The following is a 19928-nucleotide window of genomic DNA, read 5'->3' as shown; positions in this document are numbered from 1 at the left end:
GCGTGCTACTCGTTCAAAGCCCTTCAACGTCTCGTCGGGGGCAGGGGTAGGAAGCTCTAAATCAATACAATTAACTATTAAAAGTTACACTTACAATTAATTTGATGTCCGCATCCTCAGATGTATTGAGCTGGGTTTGTGCTTGTGATTGATCGATTGGCTTTCTGGTTATAATGGAATATTGATGAGAATGGAGCCTCTATTTGAAAGAAGGACATTTGGACTCAGGAGTCGAGTCTGAATAAAAATGGAATCTTAACCATAGAATACAGCCAGCATCCCGAGCCAATGCACTGGCACGGAAATGCATGTACAGGAGGTTATAGCCAGGGATTTGAAAAACATTTCAAAATCGTTTTAGTTCTGCTGCTATCAATGTCTTTTCTTAACTGTTTCCTTGGTAACTGTGCCTGACTGAATGTACCTGGTCTAGACCGCTTTATCTGGCGATGAGGTTACCTGTAATGTGTGTAACAAACCATTTCTTCTCAGAAATTGCGCTTCTTTAAGTCTCTGAGGAGTTGTTTGAAATTAAAAGTATAAATGCATAGCAAGAGCCTTTCCAAAATAAAAATGCAGTATAATTTAAAGAATTTATTTTTGATTCTATAATGTGTTTTCCAGTTATTCTAGCAACAGTATGTTTAAAATCTGGGGACTAATGTGTGGTGACATTGTATGGTTATTTCAAAACATCAAAGGGAAGTGGAAATTGTGGCAGCCTTTAAGGTACAACACCATGAAAAAAACACAGACAACACACGCGATTATATATTGGTGTAGGAAAGTACCATCTTGCCTGGCATGTTACCCCCATTTTTCACTGTATATATGTTGTTTTAGTTGTATGTGTCACTGGGACCCTGCTAGTCAGGGCCCCAGTGCTCATAAGTGTGCCTGAATGTGTTACCTGTGTTATGACTAACTGTCTCACTGAGGCTCTGCTAATCAGAACCTCAGTGGTTATGCTCTCTCATTTCTTTCAAATTGTCACTAACAGGCTAGTGATCAATTTTACCAATTTACATTGGCTTACTGGAACACCCTTATAATTCCCTAGTATATGGTACTGAGGTACCCAGGGTATTGGGGTTCCAGGAGATCCCTATGGGCTGCAGCATTTCTTTTGCCACCCATAGAGAGCTCTGACAATTCTTACACAGGCGTGCCACTGCAGCCTGAGTGAAATAACGTCCACGTTATTTCACAGCCATTTTACACTGCACTTAAGTAACTTATAAGTCACCTATATGTCTAACCTTTACCTGGTAAAGGTTGGGTGCTAGGTTACTTAGTGTGAGGGCACCATGGCACTAGCCAAGGTGCCCCCACATTGTTCAGGGCCAATTCCCTGGACTTTGTAAGTGCGGGGACACCATTACACGCGTGCACTACATATAGGTCACTACATATATGTGGCTTCAAAATGGTAACTCCGAATATGGCCATGTAATATGTCTATGATCATGGAATTGCCCCCTCTATACCATCCTGGCATAGTTGGCACAATCCCATGATCCCAGTGGTCTGTAGCACAGACCCTGGTACTACCAAACTGCCTTTCCCGGGGTTTCACTGCAGCTGCTGCTGCTGCCAACCCCTCAGACAGGCATCTGCCCTCCTGGGGTCCAGCCAGGCCTGGCCCAGGATGGCAGAACAAAGGACTTCCTCTGAGAGAGGGTGTTACACCCTCTCCCTTTGGAAAATGGTGTGAAGGCAGGGGAGGAGTAGCCTCCCCCAGCCTCTGGAAATGCTTTCATGGGCACATTTGGTGCCCATTTCTGCATAAGCCAGTCTACACCGGTTCAGGGACCCCTTAGCCCTGCTCTGGCGCGAAACTGGACAAAGGAAAGGGGAGTGACCACTCCCCTGACCTGTACCTCCCCTGGGAGGTGCCCAGAGCTCCTCCAGTGTGCTCCAGACCTCTGCCATCTTGGAAACAGAGGTGCTGCTGGCACACTGGACTGCTCTGAGTGGCCAGTGCCACCAGGTGACGTCAGAGACTCCTTGTGATAGGCTCCTTCAGGTGTTGCTAGCCCATCCTCTCTCCTAGGTAGCCAAACCCTCTTTTCTGGCTATTTAGGGTCTCTGTCTCTTGGGATTCCTTGGATAACGAATGCAAGAGCTCATCCGAGTTCCTCTGCATCTCTCTCTTCACCTTCTGCCAAGGAATCGACTGCTGACCGCGCTGGAAGCCTGCAAAACTGCAACATAGTAGCAAAGACGACTACTGCAACTCTGTAACGCTGATCCTGCCGCCTTCTCGACTGTTTTCCTGGTGGTGCATGCTGTGGGGGTAGTCTGCCTCCTCTCTGCACTAGAAGCTCAGAAGAAATCTCCCGTGGGTCGACGGAATCGTCCCCCTGCAACCGCAGGCACCAAAGAACTGCATCACCGGTACCTTGGGTCTCCTCTCAGCACGACGAGCAAGGTCCCTTGAATCCAGCAACTCTGTCCAAGTGACTCCCACAGTCCAGTGACTCTTCAGTCCAAGTTTGGTGGAGGTAAGTCCTTGCATCCCCACGCCAGACTGCATTGTTGGAAACCGTGACTTTTGCAGCTACTCTGGCCTCCGTGCACTTCCGGCGGAAATCCTTTGTGCACAGTCCAGCCTGGGTCCACGGCACTCTAACCTGCATTGCACGACCTCCTAAGTTGTTCTCCGGCGACGTGGTACTTCTTTGTGTGACTTCGGGTGAGCACTGTTTCACGCATCCTTGTAGTGCCTGTTCCTGGCACTTCTCCGGGTGCTACCTGCTGGTGAGAGGGCTCCTTGTCTTGCTCGACGTCCCCTCTGTCCCCTGACGCAATTTGCAACATCCTGGTCCCTCCTGGGCCACAGCAGCATCCAAAAACCCTTACTGCACAATTTGCAGCTAGCAAGGCTTGTTGGTGGTCTTTCGGTGGGAAAACTCTTCTGCACAACTCTCCACGGCGTGAGAGATCCGTCCTCCAAAGGGGAAGTCTCTAGCCCTTGTCATTCTTGCAGAAACCTATGCTTCTACTGTCCAGTAGCAGCATCTTTGCACCCACAGCTGGCATTTCCTGGGCATCTGCCCATCTCCGACTTGCTTTTGACTTTTGGACTTGGTCCCCTTGTTCCACAGGTACCCTCGACTGGAAATCCATTGTTGTTGCATTGTTGGTTTGTGTCTTTCCTGCAGAATTCCCCTATCACGACTTCTATGTCCTTTGGGGAACTTTAGTGCACTTTGCACTCACTTTTCAGGGTCTTGGGGTGGGCTATTTTTCTAACCCTTACTATTTTCTAATAGTCCCAGCGACCCTCTACAAGGTCACATAGGTTTGGGGTCCATTTGTGGTTCGCATTCCACTTTTGGAGTATATGGTTTGTGTTGCCCCTATCCCTATGTGTTTCCATTGCATCCTATTGTAACTATACATTGTTTGCACTGTTTTCTAATACTATTACTGCATATTTTGGTATTGTGTACATATATCTTGTGTATATTTGCTATCCTCATACTGAGGGTACTCACTGAGATACTTTTGGCATATTGTCATAAAAATAAAGTACCTTTATTTTTAGTATATCTGTGTATTGTGTTTTCTTATGATATTGTGCATATGACACTAAGTGGTACTGTAGGAGCTTCACTCGTCTCCTAGTTCAGCCTAAGCTGCTCTGCTAAGCTACCATTATCTATCAGCCTATGCTGCTAGACACCTTAGACACTAATAAGGGATAACTGGGCCTGGTGCAAGGTGCAAGTACCCCTAGGTACTCACTACAAGCCAGTCCAGCCTCCTACAATTGGTGCCTAAAATTCAACTTTGTATTGCTAGAATATCCATAATTCAATGCATCACATTAGACGCTAGGCTCTAAAATGATTCATAGCTATTTTTGTGTCCTTGTGACTTCTACACTGATCACGTGTTAGCATGCCATATGTAATGAGACTCGTCTATTATCAAATCTTCCTCCTCCTTCTCTGCTCTCTCATCCGCATATTTCTGTGTGTAAGAACCCTGCATGCAGACACATTCGTTTTGCCAAATTATGCCCAAGTCTTAAATTGTAGCTGTTTGTGATGAGTGCTTTGGAGCTGTTCACTTGCGATGGTTAATCTCATCATTTGAACTGCCTGATCGTTGAAACTTCAATTTTTCAAATGTGAATCGAGTTTGTATGCCTTTATTTTTTCATACTTGAACGTCTTTTTCAGTTGATTCTTGTGCACATTGTGCCTGCGTAATTAAAACGTGTATTTTCTAAGAATTGTGCCATTCCCGTATGAGAAATATTTGAAATCGTACAATCGATGGTTTTAAGCAATGTTATTCTCTTGCAGTGATGTTCAGCTCATGCATATTGCCTTGTGCCAATTACCTAAAGAACCAAACCATGAACATTCGAAATGCACTTTAGGCCTTAGCAGGCACTGAGCAATTCCCCAGGAAGCTGGAAGCGCAAAGCCTATTTTTGCAGAGCACAAGGAGTCCAGCATAATTTCCAGTCAGCCACAAGGAACCGAAGCAGATGATTACTGGGGCATCCAGCAGGTGGAAGTTTCTTCACCAAAGCCGTGCTTCTGATCGGTAGTCTTAACTATGGGCAATTGCGTCACAGGCTAACTATCAACCTCACTGGAGATAATCCTTTCTAAAATACCACCCTTACACATCCCAACAATTCTTGTCCAAATTGAAGCTCTGTAACCATCCCTCCCTCTCAAATGTCTTTCCATAAAACATTTCCAAACTGATTGTAATAAACTCATGGCAACACCACAACTGCCTCCAACTCCACCTCCTATTCCCTTCCTCGAGCTGGAATGGCCGGTCAACCAATGCCTACCAATCTGGCACTCAGAAAACCTTCCCCAAGGGGAATTCTTCCCCTCTCCCCCACAGTCAACATTTCTCTTTTAACAATAGCGCCAGTTTATCTGGCAATTCCATCAGACAGTTATATGCCCATAATGGACAAGTTTCTTTCTTTTATCCCTTAAATAGTATTTGTTGGCAAGCGAATTTCACTGTCTCACTCTGCAAACCATTTCTCTCTATAGAACTTCCACATCTCACAATTAACCTTCCTACAAGGCCTATCATTTGCTGCCTGTTTCAAAACTCCCCTCCACACTCTTGTGGGTATCAACTCTGTTTATAAAACCGACATCACTGACCACAAGCACCCATTTTCCTATAAATCTTTCTTTCTGTTTTTCAGAAAGGCCTAACATTTAAGCGAAGGCAATAACTGCCACCAAAGCATTCTTCTTTTGCCTCACCATTAAATTTGCATCCTATGGTGATGTAAACCAAACTGGCAGCTATATCACCTTGTTCTGTGTATCTTGTGGCCAGTTTGACAAAGGAGTGACCAAAGATCCATAACGCTACAGCTGCCACAGAGAGAGGAGTAACACAACCTAAATGAGAACAATAAAATACACTACATTATCAAACCACTATACCACAAACACCAACTCCTCCTGCCCACAATTAATGCCTGATTTCACAAATTCAAGCCAAGTCTGTTGACATGATTTTATTACAGAAAAAAACAAGAATTTCTCAATTAAGTGGACTATTCGCATCACCCTTTCTGCCACATCTCCTTTGTCCTTTTCGACCAGTCTAACTCCGGTTCTCTGGCCACTGTTCAACACATGATCTCTCTGGTCAATACAAGCCAAAAACACTTCCGCCTTCTGAGTTTGAAACAAATATGTACCTTTAACGAGAGGCTCATTCAGACCTGTAGGGCAGCTATAGTAGCGTGCTTTAATCCTCATGATCCAGAGCTAAATTGTAAATTTATTAGATTGTCGGAGAAAGCCCTAGTTAAACACAAGCCTGGCCGACAATGAGAACTACTCAAGCAAGATGACTAAACAGCGACATATATTAGAATTCTGAACTGTTCCTTGTGTTATGACAGTTTGGGCATCAAATTACACACCCAATAGGCCAGTGGACAAAACACTAGTGCAATTTTAACCCTTCTTATTATAACAACGTTTAAGAAAGTTGTTTTTTAATGATTTTGTGATCATTTAGATAATCGAGGGCCATGTTATGAAATTCAAACCTCCTTCATGTTATTTTGTAGTTGATTGTTGGTGATTGCACAGGCACTTTAGCTTAGCTTATGATGATTAAGTATTACCGCCAGGTATTATTTCCAGGGTAATTAGGCCCATATTTATACTTTTTGACGCAAAACTGCGCTAACGCAGTTTTGTGTCAAAAAAATTAGCGCCGGCTAACGCCATTCTGAAGCGCCATGCGGGCGCCGTATTTATTGAATGACGTTAGCCGGCGTTAGCCGCCGGCGCCGTCTGGTGTGCGTTAAAAAAAACGACATACATCAGGCAGCGCCGGCGTAGGGGGATATGGGGCTTGGGCGTCAAGAAATGGGGCAAGTCAGGTTAAGGCAATTTTTTCGTCTCAACCTGATTTGCGCCATTTTTTTTCACTCCCAACCCCCATAGAAATGACTCCTGTTTTAGCAAAGACAGGAGTCATGCCCCCTTGCCCAATGACCATGCCTAGGGGACTTCTGTCCCCTGGGCATGGTCATTGGGCATAGTGGCATGTAGGGGGGCACAAATCAGGCCCCCCTATGCCACAAAAAAAACAACAAAAAAAACTTACCTGAACTTACCTTAATGTCCCTGGGATGGGTCCCTCCAGCCTTGGGTGTCCTCCTGGGGTGGGCAAGGGTGACAGGGGGGGTCCCTGGGGGCATGGGAGGGCACCTCTGGGCTCCTTCAGAGCCCACAGGTACCTTAACGCCTGCCTTTTTCAGGCGCTAAAAAACGGCGCAAAAGCGGCCGTACGTCATTTTTTTTGACCCGCCCACTCCCGGGCGTGAATTTTGCCCGGGAGTATAAATCCGACGCACATGCCTCGGAGTCGATTTTTTAGACGGGAACGCCTACCTTGCATATAATTAACGCAAAGTAGGTGTCCACGCAAAAAAATGACGCTAACTCCATGGACTTTGGCGCTAGACGCGTCTAACGCCAAAGTATAAATATGGAGTTAGTTTTGCGTCGAAATTGCGTCAAAAAAAACGACGCAATTCCGGCGCAAACGGAGTATAAATATGCCCCTTAATGTCTTGAATTACTTGCATATTTTTCAAGTGTCGCAAAATGCATGTGCATTATCCCAGGACAATTTGTTACTTTGCTTGCTTCTGATTGCACTGGGTTCTAGGGTAGTTTACATGTATAAAAAAGGTCAGGCTATGAGTAATTTTTAGATTAAGAAATGTTTTAATATTTAGTTTATGTGCTGTATTTTTCAAAACAGCTAGGGCACTATAGTTAGACAAGTTCGGGCACTATCCTAGTAAACTGACAGCACATCCACTATAGGTCAGTTTCGCTGTATTGATAAATCTTACCAGCTGCTATTAGGCTAAATTGTGTTCACCTCAAATAGTATTCTGCTATAATTATTGTAAAGTACAGTCACTTTCTACCTAAGCAGCCGTTGTAAAAGACAGAATGTGAGTTGAAAAAAATTAATAAAACTTCTAGGATTATCATAATCAACCTGGTTGATTTTGCTGTCTATTATCCAAGCGGTCTTGAGTTTATGTTATTTTTCTCCATGAAGGCTTACATTAACAATTGTGTGCATTTTAGTGAAATAAGTACATGATACGTATGAGGGTTGTATAATTGCTGTGGTTTTAATTAACTAAAACAATACATTTAACCTAACCTAACCCTGAATTGTTCAAATGCAAGCCATTGAAATGTCTCAAGTATGCCAACTACATGTGTACATCTGTCCTCACCTCCGCAGGCAATCAAACTCTGCAATGGAGAAAATGGCTCTCCGGCCAAGGCCAATGCCATATTTCTACAAAACGTCCTACATGCCCTCATAGCCTGATAAGGAGTGTTCAAATCTCCCAGCAATACCTGAATAGACCGCCTCTGCACTTTCTCTATCTCCAACATCCTCACCAACAAAGCAGCCATCACCACATCATTGTCTGTTGGCAACCTCATAACCATTGCCACTGAATCAATGTTAATGCCCCAAAAAGTTGACAGTTGCTGAGCCTCCTGTCATTTCCGGTGATAAGGACACTTCTGCCATAAAACCTCTGAATATGGCCAATGCTTCCTGACAGGACTTCTCCTTTTGGGAACCCACTATGATAAATCATCCAGGTAATAAGCCATACTATCACAACCAACCACTTCGGTACACCACCATTAAAGAAACTAATGGCACTTTTCAAATTGGGTTCATTAATTCGAGCAACCCATTGGAAACACCTTATCTACTTAGAACTATTCTTGAAATTTGATATCCAACAACTCATAGCTCTCAGAATGAACTGGCAGCAGCTTAGGGGTTGAATTAAGGTTATATTTTACCATAAAGGCGCCCACCCTATACTTTTCATGAGTTCTGTAATTTCATCTACTAACACATAATGCACAGATGAAAGTGCAAACGATTTGTAACCATTAACCAATTGTCCCTCAGGCCATGGTACATATTTTAATAAACCACAATGGTCCTTCCTCCTTTTTGGGCACTATACCTATTGGGGACACAATCGCTTTCCCCACTAGCCAGTCCTCAAATACCCTGACTTATTCTTTGCATTTGCTGCTTATGTAACTCCAATTGTGCTTCATATATTTCACATTTCCTTGTATGCAAGTGTATGTTTCTCATTTATAAATGCAGTGTGCATTTATTACTGTTTGAACATGTATTTAATATAATATTTGCTTTAGTATAGTTTGATAGTTCCACAATAATTTATGTACATATTGACATGATTTATTATACTTTATAGATGTAAGTGAAAGGGCAACAAGATTAATATGTTATCTATTGCATTTGACATCATTCAATGTGATGTCTGCCCTTTCCAAAAAAATTGAAAATATGTATTTAAACTTGGCACAGACAAATAGAAGGCAAGTAGCAGATCGTCAACGTCCTGGCAGACTCTGAAACTGAGCAGGCAGAAGCTGTAGATATTTCTCATGAAAGCCACAGGCAGGCATCTGGGAGCCTGCGTCCCTTATTTGGCAGCTAGGATACCATACCTACCGAACAGTCATAGTCAACGACCATCTTCACACAGAACATCACTTCTGTTTTCCAGAATGACAAAGGTATACAGAGAGATGCTAACAAATAAACTGACACAAACTCTTTTGGGGCTAGGTGAGCTTAGCTAGAGGAAAGAGGGAAGCAGCTGAAGCCTAGGTTTAGAATCCATCTCTTCATGCAACAGAATGCTGAATGTTGAACCACTGTTACAATATTACAATTATTTTTATTATACCGTTTATTAAGTGTTTCCATTGCCACTGCTTTGTTAATTTTTATAGGTACACATTTTATACGCTAATATAGGATGTTGATTTTGATAAAATCATAAAGCTTACCCTTTTAGTATATTCTTCAGGGGGTTTATTCATGTGAACCTACTAACAACAAATAAACTTGTGAAGTCTCACAGAATTGATTGTTGCCCAGAATGATTTTTTTCTAATGCAATGTTAGATGGTTTGTGGGCTACAGCATATTGGGTTTCCTGGTTCAAGCTGGTAGGTTCTCATTGAGCCTTTACTCATCGAGTATTTACATTCTGGGCCCCATTTTGTATAGAACTACAAAGCATCAGACCCTTCAATCTTACCCTTAGTTACCTTCTTCTACACTTTTTCCAAAACAATGTGCAAGGGTTCTCGGCCATGTTTCAAATTCTCTGCCAATCTTCTACCCCGAAGACAATTGTATCCTAATCCAAAACTCCCAAAAAACACTTCAAACCCCTATTGTGCCTCCACTTGTTGTGGATAACATTGCAACCGGAACTTCAGTACCTCATTATTAAGGGAAGTCTGCTCCTTGCCCTTACCACTTCCTGGCTGAAACAGTGCATAACAGCAAGTTTCCCCTCACACTTTAATCAGTCACACCTGAATATGAAATGTGGCAGGTTTTAAATGCATTTATTAAAGGTCCAATGAGCTTCCACCTTAGCAACTTGACCTCTCCCAGACCTGCCCACCCCTCCTAGGGTTAGCCTCGCTTCAAAGTGCCAATATCCAACAGGGAGACACCTTGCTGTATATGCTGTGAGTTTTAGCCTAGTAGGCTCCATCGTCTGAAATCATAAATCTGTGCCCAGCTCACATCCCCTACCTTCAGCTTTATCAGCCAGTCTCACTCTAAATTCCCCATCATAACAAACCTAGGCCAAACCCTCAAAATGTATCTGCACATTACGCATATCAGCCATATATTTGAAAGTACCACACACTGATTCAGGAATTTCTCACAATATCGCTGTATATAAATGAGGAATGCTTTATTACAATTCCCAATATTTAACAGAACCTCCCTGCCGACCCTTTCCATTTAAGAGCTGACTGGGCCCGCAGCTCATGATCTGGGCCCACCAATGGCCCTGCATCTCATCAATCCACTCAGGTGCCACCTACAAAGCCCATTCTGCAACTGCACCCTCCTACTGCAATAGAGGCACCTTGGCAAGGATATTCCCAGACTCTGCAGCCAGCACTGAGTCATATGCACCTGCAGTAGGTGCGGCCAAGTTCACCTTCTTAGAGGCTACGAGCTGCCAGATGAGGACACTAATTTTACTCTTCACCATCTACCTTTTCTCCTTTATTTTGTTTTAGGATGTGGTGGCGAGAAGACTAAAATAGCCACCGCATCCCCTTCCATCGCTCTCTTTACCAGCTTCCCTCTTCTAGATACCCACATTTAATCACGGACTAATGGGATCAGCACAATGCTGGGCACACCTCCCTCAGAACCAAAAGTTCCTCAACCACTGCTTTTGTCTGCCTCCCCTTCATAATAATTCTGATGAAAATTAGGCCTCACAAACCTAAAACGTTTGACAACAGGTAACTCTCACCATTACTTACCATTATGGATGGCAAGAAGACAAAAGCAGAGGCCCCCTCCTGCTATGCCCGACGTCTAAACTGTTACTGAAAACCTGTCTCTCAGGCCTCTCTCCAATCCCCCACAGCCTGGCTCCTTGGCCAGACCATGCACCCAAAGAGACCGGGGGATAGCTCGAACTATCACGTCCTGCCCAAACCTCCGTTTGCCAGTCTCTACAAGTTTTACATGTGGCATGGACAATTTAAAAAACTTCTGGGTAGGTGTCGTTGTCAAGTGGTATGCATGCATAACTAAATTAATAAAAAGCACACTTCGGCTCACTGGCCAGTGTACCTGTTACGGATTGCTGAAGATGCACAGGTGACGAATGTGGTGGCTGACCAAGGCTGAGAGTTGGAGGCGATGTTTAATTGATAATTCATTATTTTATGTTTTAATTACATGTTTTATTTAAAATATGTGTTAAGTTATTGCTTTATTTAAAATTATTTGTAAACTGTATTACTTATTTATTAGTGCATCAAACTGTATTTACATTTATTTAAATAGTATTTTAATGCTATTGTTCTTGTATGCATCATTTTTTGGGGTGTTTGTATTTTTTGGGTAAAATGAATAAATTAATTTTAATTAATTTAATTCAAATAACTTTTCTAGGGCCTTTTGTGGTTGCCAAGCCCTCCCTGCTTCAGATAAGAGTTTGAAATCGCTCTGGATTTTTTTTTATTTATTTTTTAGTTTATTGTAATAAACTCGAGAGAGCTGATCATCCTCCCTGGAATAATCCATGGCAAATAAGAAGAGATGGTTGGTATTGTTCTGAACTAAATCTATACGCCAGTCATCTGACTGGGCATGTTATTTTTCCGGACACTTGGCCATTCCCTCACTTCTTTCTCAGTAACAAACTTCTGGAGGTTTTCCAGACATTTACTTATCTTAAAACACACACATGCAAGGCAGAAGTTTTTTGTCTATTACTCTTGTGAAGGCCTGTGAAGTGTTTCCTCTCTGAAAGTTTCTGGTATCCGATGGTGATAATGCACAGTTCTTTCTGTGGCCGACTCACAGGAGCTGACAGCATACATGGCAGCTTCTGGGCTGGTAGACGCAGTTGAGCATGCGATTTTGAAGAGATGTTAGGTTGGGACAAAATCAGAGTAAAATGTAGAAATCTATGCTGATAGTGCATGCATCTTAATCCAGTAATCAAGAGTTTGTAAAATAATAGTAAATTAATGATAACATATGAATTTTGCTACAGAGCATGGTGCTCAGATACCTAAAGAAATATGCCACAAGCATTTGCAATGCACTGGGTCTCGCATTTGCTCGAGTTAGAGCTTTTAGCGTTATAAACTCCTAACCAGACTTTTTCTGCCACATAAACTGAAAATGAAAAGTAAAACAGTTTCACATAAGCGAGCGGACAGCCACAATGAGCATGAAGAAGACACGCAAAAGAAAACAGAAGTTCGCTCGCAGTCAAACATATCGGCCAAAGTGAAATTATCCATGTAACCGGTTAAAGTATAATTATCCATGTAACAGGGTCGATGTCATGCAAAGTGCTCAACTACTGCCCAGCGAGATCACACTGCACAGGAAATAAAAACAAAAAGTAGTCCAGAAGCCATTTGGAAAACATGGAGCCTCAAATAACTTCAGTAGTTTAACAGTACTCACAAGGAGGGCTAAACACAAAAAGGTATGACGTACGCATGCCTTTCACTAATGTAATCAAGTGAATTTTAAACGGCAAGCTCATGAACCAACCGAACTGATGGGCGTGACAGGGGCGTGGTTAAAAGCCCACAGAGGGATTTTAACAGGGGCTAGAGCACTTGCGCGCTCGGCCCTAAAAAAGAGTGCATTTGTGACTTAAAGCATTTTAGCTGGAAAAACATTGAACCATGCTTGGTGATATAGAATACTTTTTGACAGTTAAAATGTGCGATAAACTGTTGTTTTCACAGGGTATGTTTTTTACACTACCCCTCACAGTCCTGCACCTGTGTTACTGCATACCCTTGCACCATTTGTTGAGGAACCTAGGGTTATATTTACAAGTGAGGTTCTGTCGCTCTTACATCACGCAACATTGTGCAAGAGCAATGCAACCCCAATATTAGATTTATGAAGCCACGCAAGGCCTTTGAGCATGGCGCTGAGTTGCCTCACTCTGTGCCAAGGAGGCATTCCACGTCTGTTGCATGGGTGTTAGCATGCAACATCCATGGATTTTGATATTTTCTCATATTTATCAGACGTGGTAGGCCTGAGAACGCGCCAAAAACGTGTGCCTCCCCAGGTGAGGTGTAACAAGGAGAAATATCTTTATTTCTTCTCATTTTTCCTCCTTTCCTCTTTCTATGTGTGCTGCATTTTGTAGCATCCATAGAAAGAGGAAACATGTTCTGGGGCTATTTTTTTATAGGAAGGTGAACCTTCCTGCATAACAACAATCCTATATACAAGAGAGGCACCTTTGCACCATGGTACAAGGGTGCCTGCTTTGGTGCTAAGCAACCCCTTGTGCTCCAGCACTGGAGAAAGGACAGAAATGTATCGTACTAGGATAAATACGGTACATTTCCCTGAAACGCAGTGCAATACACCAAGGTGACTTGCTGCAGTGCTCTGCATCACAAATCTCACAATTATGCCCCGTAGGACTCAGTGTCTCATTCTGCAGTTGCAAAGCAGTTAGAATTTTTCTAAAGTACCTGGTGTTCAACACAAGAAATGTCTGCACTGTAACATATATTCTAAACATTCACATCACAAAAAATATTTGGCAAGAGTAGCAGACCAATGCCCAGTTACTATCAATGATGCAGAAATCTGTTTGCAAATCTATCTGAAAGGGCCAAGCATGAATTCCTGGAGGCCTGCCAGGGACAGCAGGCATCTATCCCTGCATTCATATTTGCAAAATGTTGACTTATTTTATTGCAGAACCTGTCCATTAAATGAATAGTATCAGTAATCAAAAAATAAAATTACTCTGATGCACAGGGCTTTTGACAGGGTGGGGCAGGCCTTCTGGACAACTGTGATGTCCTGTCACTGCCTACAGCATACACTGACCTTGACATTTTCTACTTTATAAATGGGTACCTTATGGTGCAACACAAAATGATGGGAGCACCATGCAAAATGTAATGTAGGGCTCCTGCGCCTCCCATATCTCATTGATAGTAATTGACCTTGGGATGAATGGGGGCTTGATGAAGGGATAGGTCCCCCTGTGCCACAAGGGCTGTAGGGGCCTGCACTATTCCACAGTGAGTACCACACCCATTTTGTTGTGGGTATCCAATGAAATGTCTCAATCTCAACTGGTTTGCGATCACAGTTGAGGTTAAAAACCATTGATACATTCTATTGTAAATTGCTAGGAACAGGTTGCCATTTCATGCCCCCTTTCCTAAGGAATCATAATGAGTCATACACTTTATACTGTGGGTCATAATAACAACTGAGACTCAAATGTATATGCGAAGACTACAATTTTGAGATTCACAAGCTTTGAGACAGTAAATTCCTTTTGTACATCTATTTTACAGATTCATGATCATACCCGTCTTTTCTGAAATACAATTTGTCCCCATCAAAAATAATGATTTTAAATCTAAAATCTCAAACTTCAAGACCAAGCCTTGCTCACAGTATTCAACCCAATAGAAAAGAGGACTTAATGAGTCTTATCATAAAGATTAAACAGGAAAAAAATTCTTTAAAACATTGGTGCCTGGGCTGCATGCAGTAATTTATCAAAACTTTTCTCTGAACTCACATGAGTAATTATAGTTTAACTCCTACAAGGTCCAGTGTCTAAACTATCAAAGGAAGCCAATATCATACTCACAATGAAGGCACAAACGAAAGGCTCCAAAGTATTGCTCAATTACTGCATGAAATTTAAATTGCCCTGATCCGCCCAGATATTTTGCTTTTGATCAACTGGTTTTAGACCTTTGAATGTGGTGGAGTCTCATAACCGGTGTTTCCCCCCTCTGTGATCTCATAGCAACTGCCAGCGTCTGCCCTTTACATACGGCCGCTGAAGTGCAGCAAGGGTAAAAGGCACTTGGCTGGTTACACGTGTGCACACGTGTGTGCATGCTTTTGAGGACAGTGCCTGGGAGACTCCTGTTGGGCACAGCCCAGGGACTGTTCACAGGTAGACCGGCACAGGAAGGACTCTACAGGATTCGGAATTGACCTAGGGAGGGCCTTATAATGAGAGTGTACGCAAACAGGGAAAGTCAGTGTGGTTCACTATCTTGTCTGTAGTGACAGTCCATTATATACTTTTTGGAAAGGCTGCCTTGATTGAAGCTTTGCTTCCCCTTGGGCTTCAGACACCAGAGGTGTACCACTTTACAACAAAACATCTATGAAAAGATAAATTCTTCAAAGTCTAAAGACAAATTTGTATAGCTTATGTGTCATCCAGGAATGTCATATTTCTCTGGTTGGGATCAGGATCTGAGCCCAGGCTTTTTGTCATCCTTCTGGGCTGAGCTAATTTCTTTTCTCTCTGACTGCAGAAACAAAAGCCTCCCCCTACAAAGTGAGCAATTAACATTGCTTAACTCAGCTTCTGAAGAGAAAAGGGGTGTTGCGGCCTGCTGTGCATCAATCTGTCAGCTGTCACCCTGTGTCAGGAAGGGTCTTGTCCAAGCCTCGTAAACAAAGGAAGGAGCCCAGACCCCTGCGGCCAAACCCAGAGAGGGCCTTATGTGACATTTTCCTGGAGAAGGCCCTGGATGTCTGTGGGGGGTGGAGCAGAGTCCCAGCAGATTGTGCAGGGAGGTTGGAACAGGAGTGGAGAGGTGATGTGGCACACCAGGATAGGCTAGAGGTGCATCCCTGCTGGAACCTCCCACACCCACTTACAAGCTTGTGCACTGGTGGTGAGCTGTGTCTTGTGTGTGGTTTTCTCTTGAACACTGGAACTGGGGTCAGCCATCATGGTGAATTGGAAGGAAGAACCCTCTGCTGACCATCTGGACTAAGGACTCTGACTCCAATTGACCCAAGGAAAAGTGTAACACTCACCCGGAACAGGGAATCTGATCCTCTTACACCCCCTGAGGACGAGCTGGGGAAAGACTGGGCTTCTGCACCAAGGAGGAAAGCGGCCCAGGCAACAAAAAGAAAAGCTAAAGGAGGGAGCAAGTAACACTAGCTTCCTGCAAAGTTCATCACCTTTGAGGCAAGTAGGCCTAGGAAATGTGTTCCAGGTGGTTAGGGCTCACCACCCGGATCAAATTGAGATCAAAAGCAAGTAAAATGGCTCAACAAGTCCCGAGCTATGACTGTTTATAATTCTTTTGACCCAATTTTACAGGTGACGAAGCTCGTGGGGCTCCAGGTGTGCCCCCGTGGTGGGCCCAGGCCTGGGGGCCTCCTCCAGGAAGAAGAACCTGCAGGGAAGCACTGTCACGTGTTTCCCATGAGAGGCAAAAGGAGCCTTGGACCCCACCCTTGGGTCACCAAGAACTTTAATACCATTAGCAAGGATATAGATATTGTGCATTTTATTTGATTTTTGTTGATATTGTTATATAATTGATTTAAAAGCATGATAAATTGGGGGAGCTTATGTAAGCAGTTATTTGTTTTAGAAGAATGCCAGTGATTACATTGTTGCTGTGCATTGGATGCAAAAATATTTTAATCTGTATTAGGCTGTCTGGTATGCTAAAGACATCTTGGAGACATTCAGAAAGCTGACCTGGAATGCTTTCTAATCGTTGCTTGCCATTGGCTTCGTGGTTTTTAACTCACATTTTCTTGCTTTCCAATTGCTGGCTTTATTTGTTTTAGAATGACCATCTTGAGGTCGTACTTTCCCTTGCCCAAACCTTATTTCTAATATCCTTTCAAGTGCTCCCTTTCTGCAAACAGGCCTGTAAATCTTGTTCCTATCTCATCACCTTTGTTGTGCATTCAAAGACTGAGTAAAATGTAAGGCGCTGTCTTCTGAGGGTGCTTCTTTACTTTTCATCCTCTGACTTCAAAGTAAGAGGATTTATGTAACGATTTTGCTGGAAACTAGGAGTAGGAAAACGTTTTTTTCTAGGACATCACAACATCTAAATGTATTGTGTAAGTATTTCAGAATATCTCAGAGTTGGGAACACAAATGAAGCGCATTTTTTGTTAGTTGTGAAGTGTGTTGTAAACAAGTACTTTGATATGATCAAAACAAATCATTACAATAAGTGATGCAATTATCACACATTTGTATCTATGCACTGTATAGTCTTATTAGTAAAATTATATGTCCGAGCAAATATTATGGTAATTTCAATTGAAAATGTGTTGTTTGTAATGGCAGTGTGCTACTACACCATGAATATTCCACTCTACACGAATCCTCTCTACTCTGCACCACTCCACTTTACACCATTCCTTGTCACTGTGCTCTGTGCTCTATGTCTCTCTACTCTGCTCTGTACCACTCTACTCTATACCAATGCACAATTAACACTCTACTCTTTACCACTGCACTCTTCGTCACTGCATGCTACACCACTCCAGTCTAGGCCACACCAATCTACTCTGCACAACTGCACTCTACGCCACTGCACTGTATGCCAATACACTGTACACCAATGCAGTTTACTCTGTAACACTCACATCTATGTCTCTGCAATGTATGCCAATCCACTGTACGTCACTCTAATCCACTCTGCACTACTGCACTTTACTATGCACCCTTCTAATCTATGCCACTGGATTCTACAATGCTGGATTGCATGCCGCTAAATTAATTGCATGTGCACTCTATGCTATTATACTCTGCAACACTCGCTTATCCTGTCTTGTCAAGTAGGTCCTTTTACTCACACACTATTGTAGTATGTTGCAGGACACAGATGGAATTTAACAATTGGCCACAGTCCACCACAGCAGAGAGTCAGTTTTGCACTTGGGAGATCCAGTACCATTTCAAGGGGCAACTGTGATGCACATATCAGAGTTTGATCCAGATACATGGTGTGGACATGTGTGGAAACCATCGGGGTCATGGGTGACCCTTATTATATTAGCAACTGTGGTTGTCATGTTTAGCCCTTATAAAATGACTTGTCACATGATATCGTTGACATGCATCATGTGTGTAGCTGGGGACACAATGACTAATCTCAGAACTCATGCCTTGGCATACATAGGTACCCAGGGAGTGGCGGGATGCGACAACCACCCATCTAATGTCCACTGCCACACCTGCAGACCATGGAAGACCACCAAACAATCTAACTTTGCTGTCTGAATCAGCAAACAATAGTGGACTTATGTTGTCAGATGGAGCCAGATCTGATGCCCGCTATTAGATATCCAACCAGCATACCACCCATTCTATAAATCATGTCAGTATCACACTTCTTAGCCACAGGGACCTACCAACATACAGTAGCCCTGTCAGCTGGCATGTCCCAATATGTGTTCAGTCTTATGTTGAAGGGTGTCCTCTCAGCAATGTTGAAACCCCTGGATAGCTACATCCAGTTTTTTCGACATCAGGATTTAGCCCATGTGAAGGCTGACTTGTATGGTTCTGTATGCCTCTCACATGCAGTGGGGGCAATTGATCACACACATGGTGGTCTGGTCCACCCGCATGTCAATGAACAAGTATACTGCAGCAGAAAAAAACATCCTTTCTATCAATGTGCAAGTTGGATGTGTAGAAATCTGTACATCTTGTGTGTCTGTGCCTGTTAATCGGGTTCAGACCATGACTCCTACATAATGTGGAACAGCACTATCGCCCAGCTGAGGTCAGAACTTTACCCAGAGAGGGCCAAGCTGGTTGGTAAGTCACATCTGCCCTGTTTGTGTGTGTGCAATGTCTGGTGCTACGATCCTGAAAAGAGGAACTCATTGTTGCACATAAGTCCCAATCCTTAACAGGTGACTCTGCATATCCAAACATTCCTTGGTTGTTGACGCTAATAAAGAATCCAACTATGACAGGGGAAGTCTGCTTCAATGAGGCCCATGGAAGGACACTTGATGACTCAGAAAAAGAGGGTCCAACATATATTCATATATGTCATGTAACCAAAATCGTATAATGTAGTGTGATTTTAGTAAAGAAAATAATGTACGAGGGAAATTGTGCCCTCGGGGTAGTTTGCCATCATTATAAACGAGTTTTATTAATCATGAAGAATTGAAAATTGTAGTAATCCGTCATAATTGCAAATGTATGCCATGATTTCTTATTGAAACGGTTTTGCTTAGCTTAAATTTAGTACAGGCTTTGGCCTAGTTGCCTGGTCTTAAATTCTAACTGCGTGGCTTTTCCTTGAATTAATGAAACATATATTCTTGCTTGAAGTTGTATTTTTCCAGTAGAGATGACTAATACACTTATCTCCAAGGTTTCGTACTAGGCCGGTTTCATCCCCTTTGATACAAGGTCAGTCTCTGCAGGTGCGGACAATGAAGGTACAGATAGTAAAATTATTGGCAAACCATGTTACAACTTGTGTTCCAAGGCTCCAAGGACGATGTATGCATAAATGAGCGCTAGTAAAAAGACAATTTTCATTGGGCAATTTGAAGCCAACCTATGAACCCTCCAATGGAAGACTCTGCAGAATTTGGAATGTTTCTTACTTAAACCCATTGGACAAAGAGAAGTCAGCCATTTTTCCTTGATGCCAATTTGAAGCCAGATGCCAGACTCCATTTTGGACGACACCCTGATGCCCTTTTCTCTATTCCAGAGAAAGAGACTTTAAGAATTCTCACCCTGGAGACTTTAACTTTGATTTGCCCCGTCTTGCCCATGAAGTAATTTTGCCCCATTCTCCTTGCCGCTGCAAGGAAGCTTGCCCTTAACTTTGCCCCTTTGAAACCTGCCCCATGCTGATCGAACCGGTACCTGAGGGACGAAGACTTTTCTTGAATGCTGGTTGTATTTGGTAAATATGAAAGGATAATTGTATTATGCATTGTGTTTTTCCTTTTAGGTACCAACTGCTATTCTGATATGG

Source organism: Pleurodeles waltl, chromosome 1_2, assembly GCF_031143425.1.
Source record: "Pleurodeles waltl isolate 20211129_DDA chromosome 1_2, aPleWal1.hap1.20221129, whole genome shotgun sequence".
In the NCBI taxonomy this organism is placed as follows: Eukaryota; Metazoa; Chordata; class Amphibia; order Caudata; family Salamandridae; genus Pleurodeles; species Pleurodeles waltl.
Note: the sequence above shows the minus strand (reverse complement) of the source record.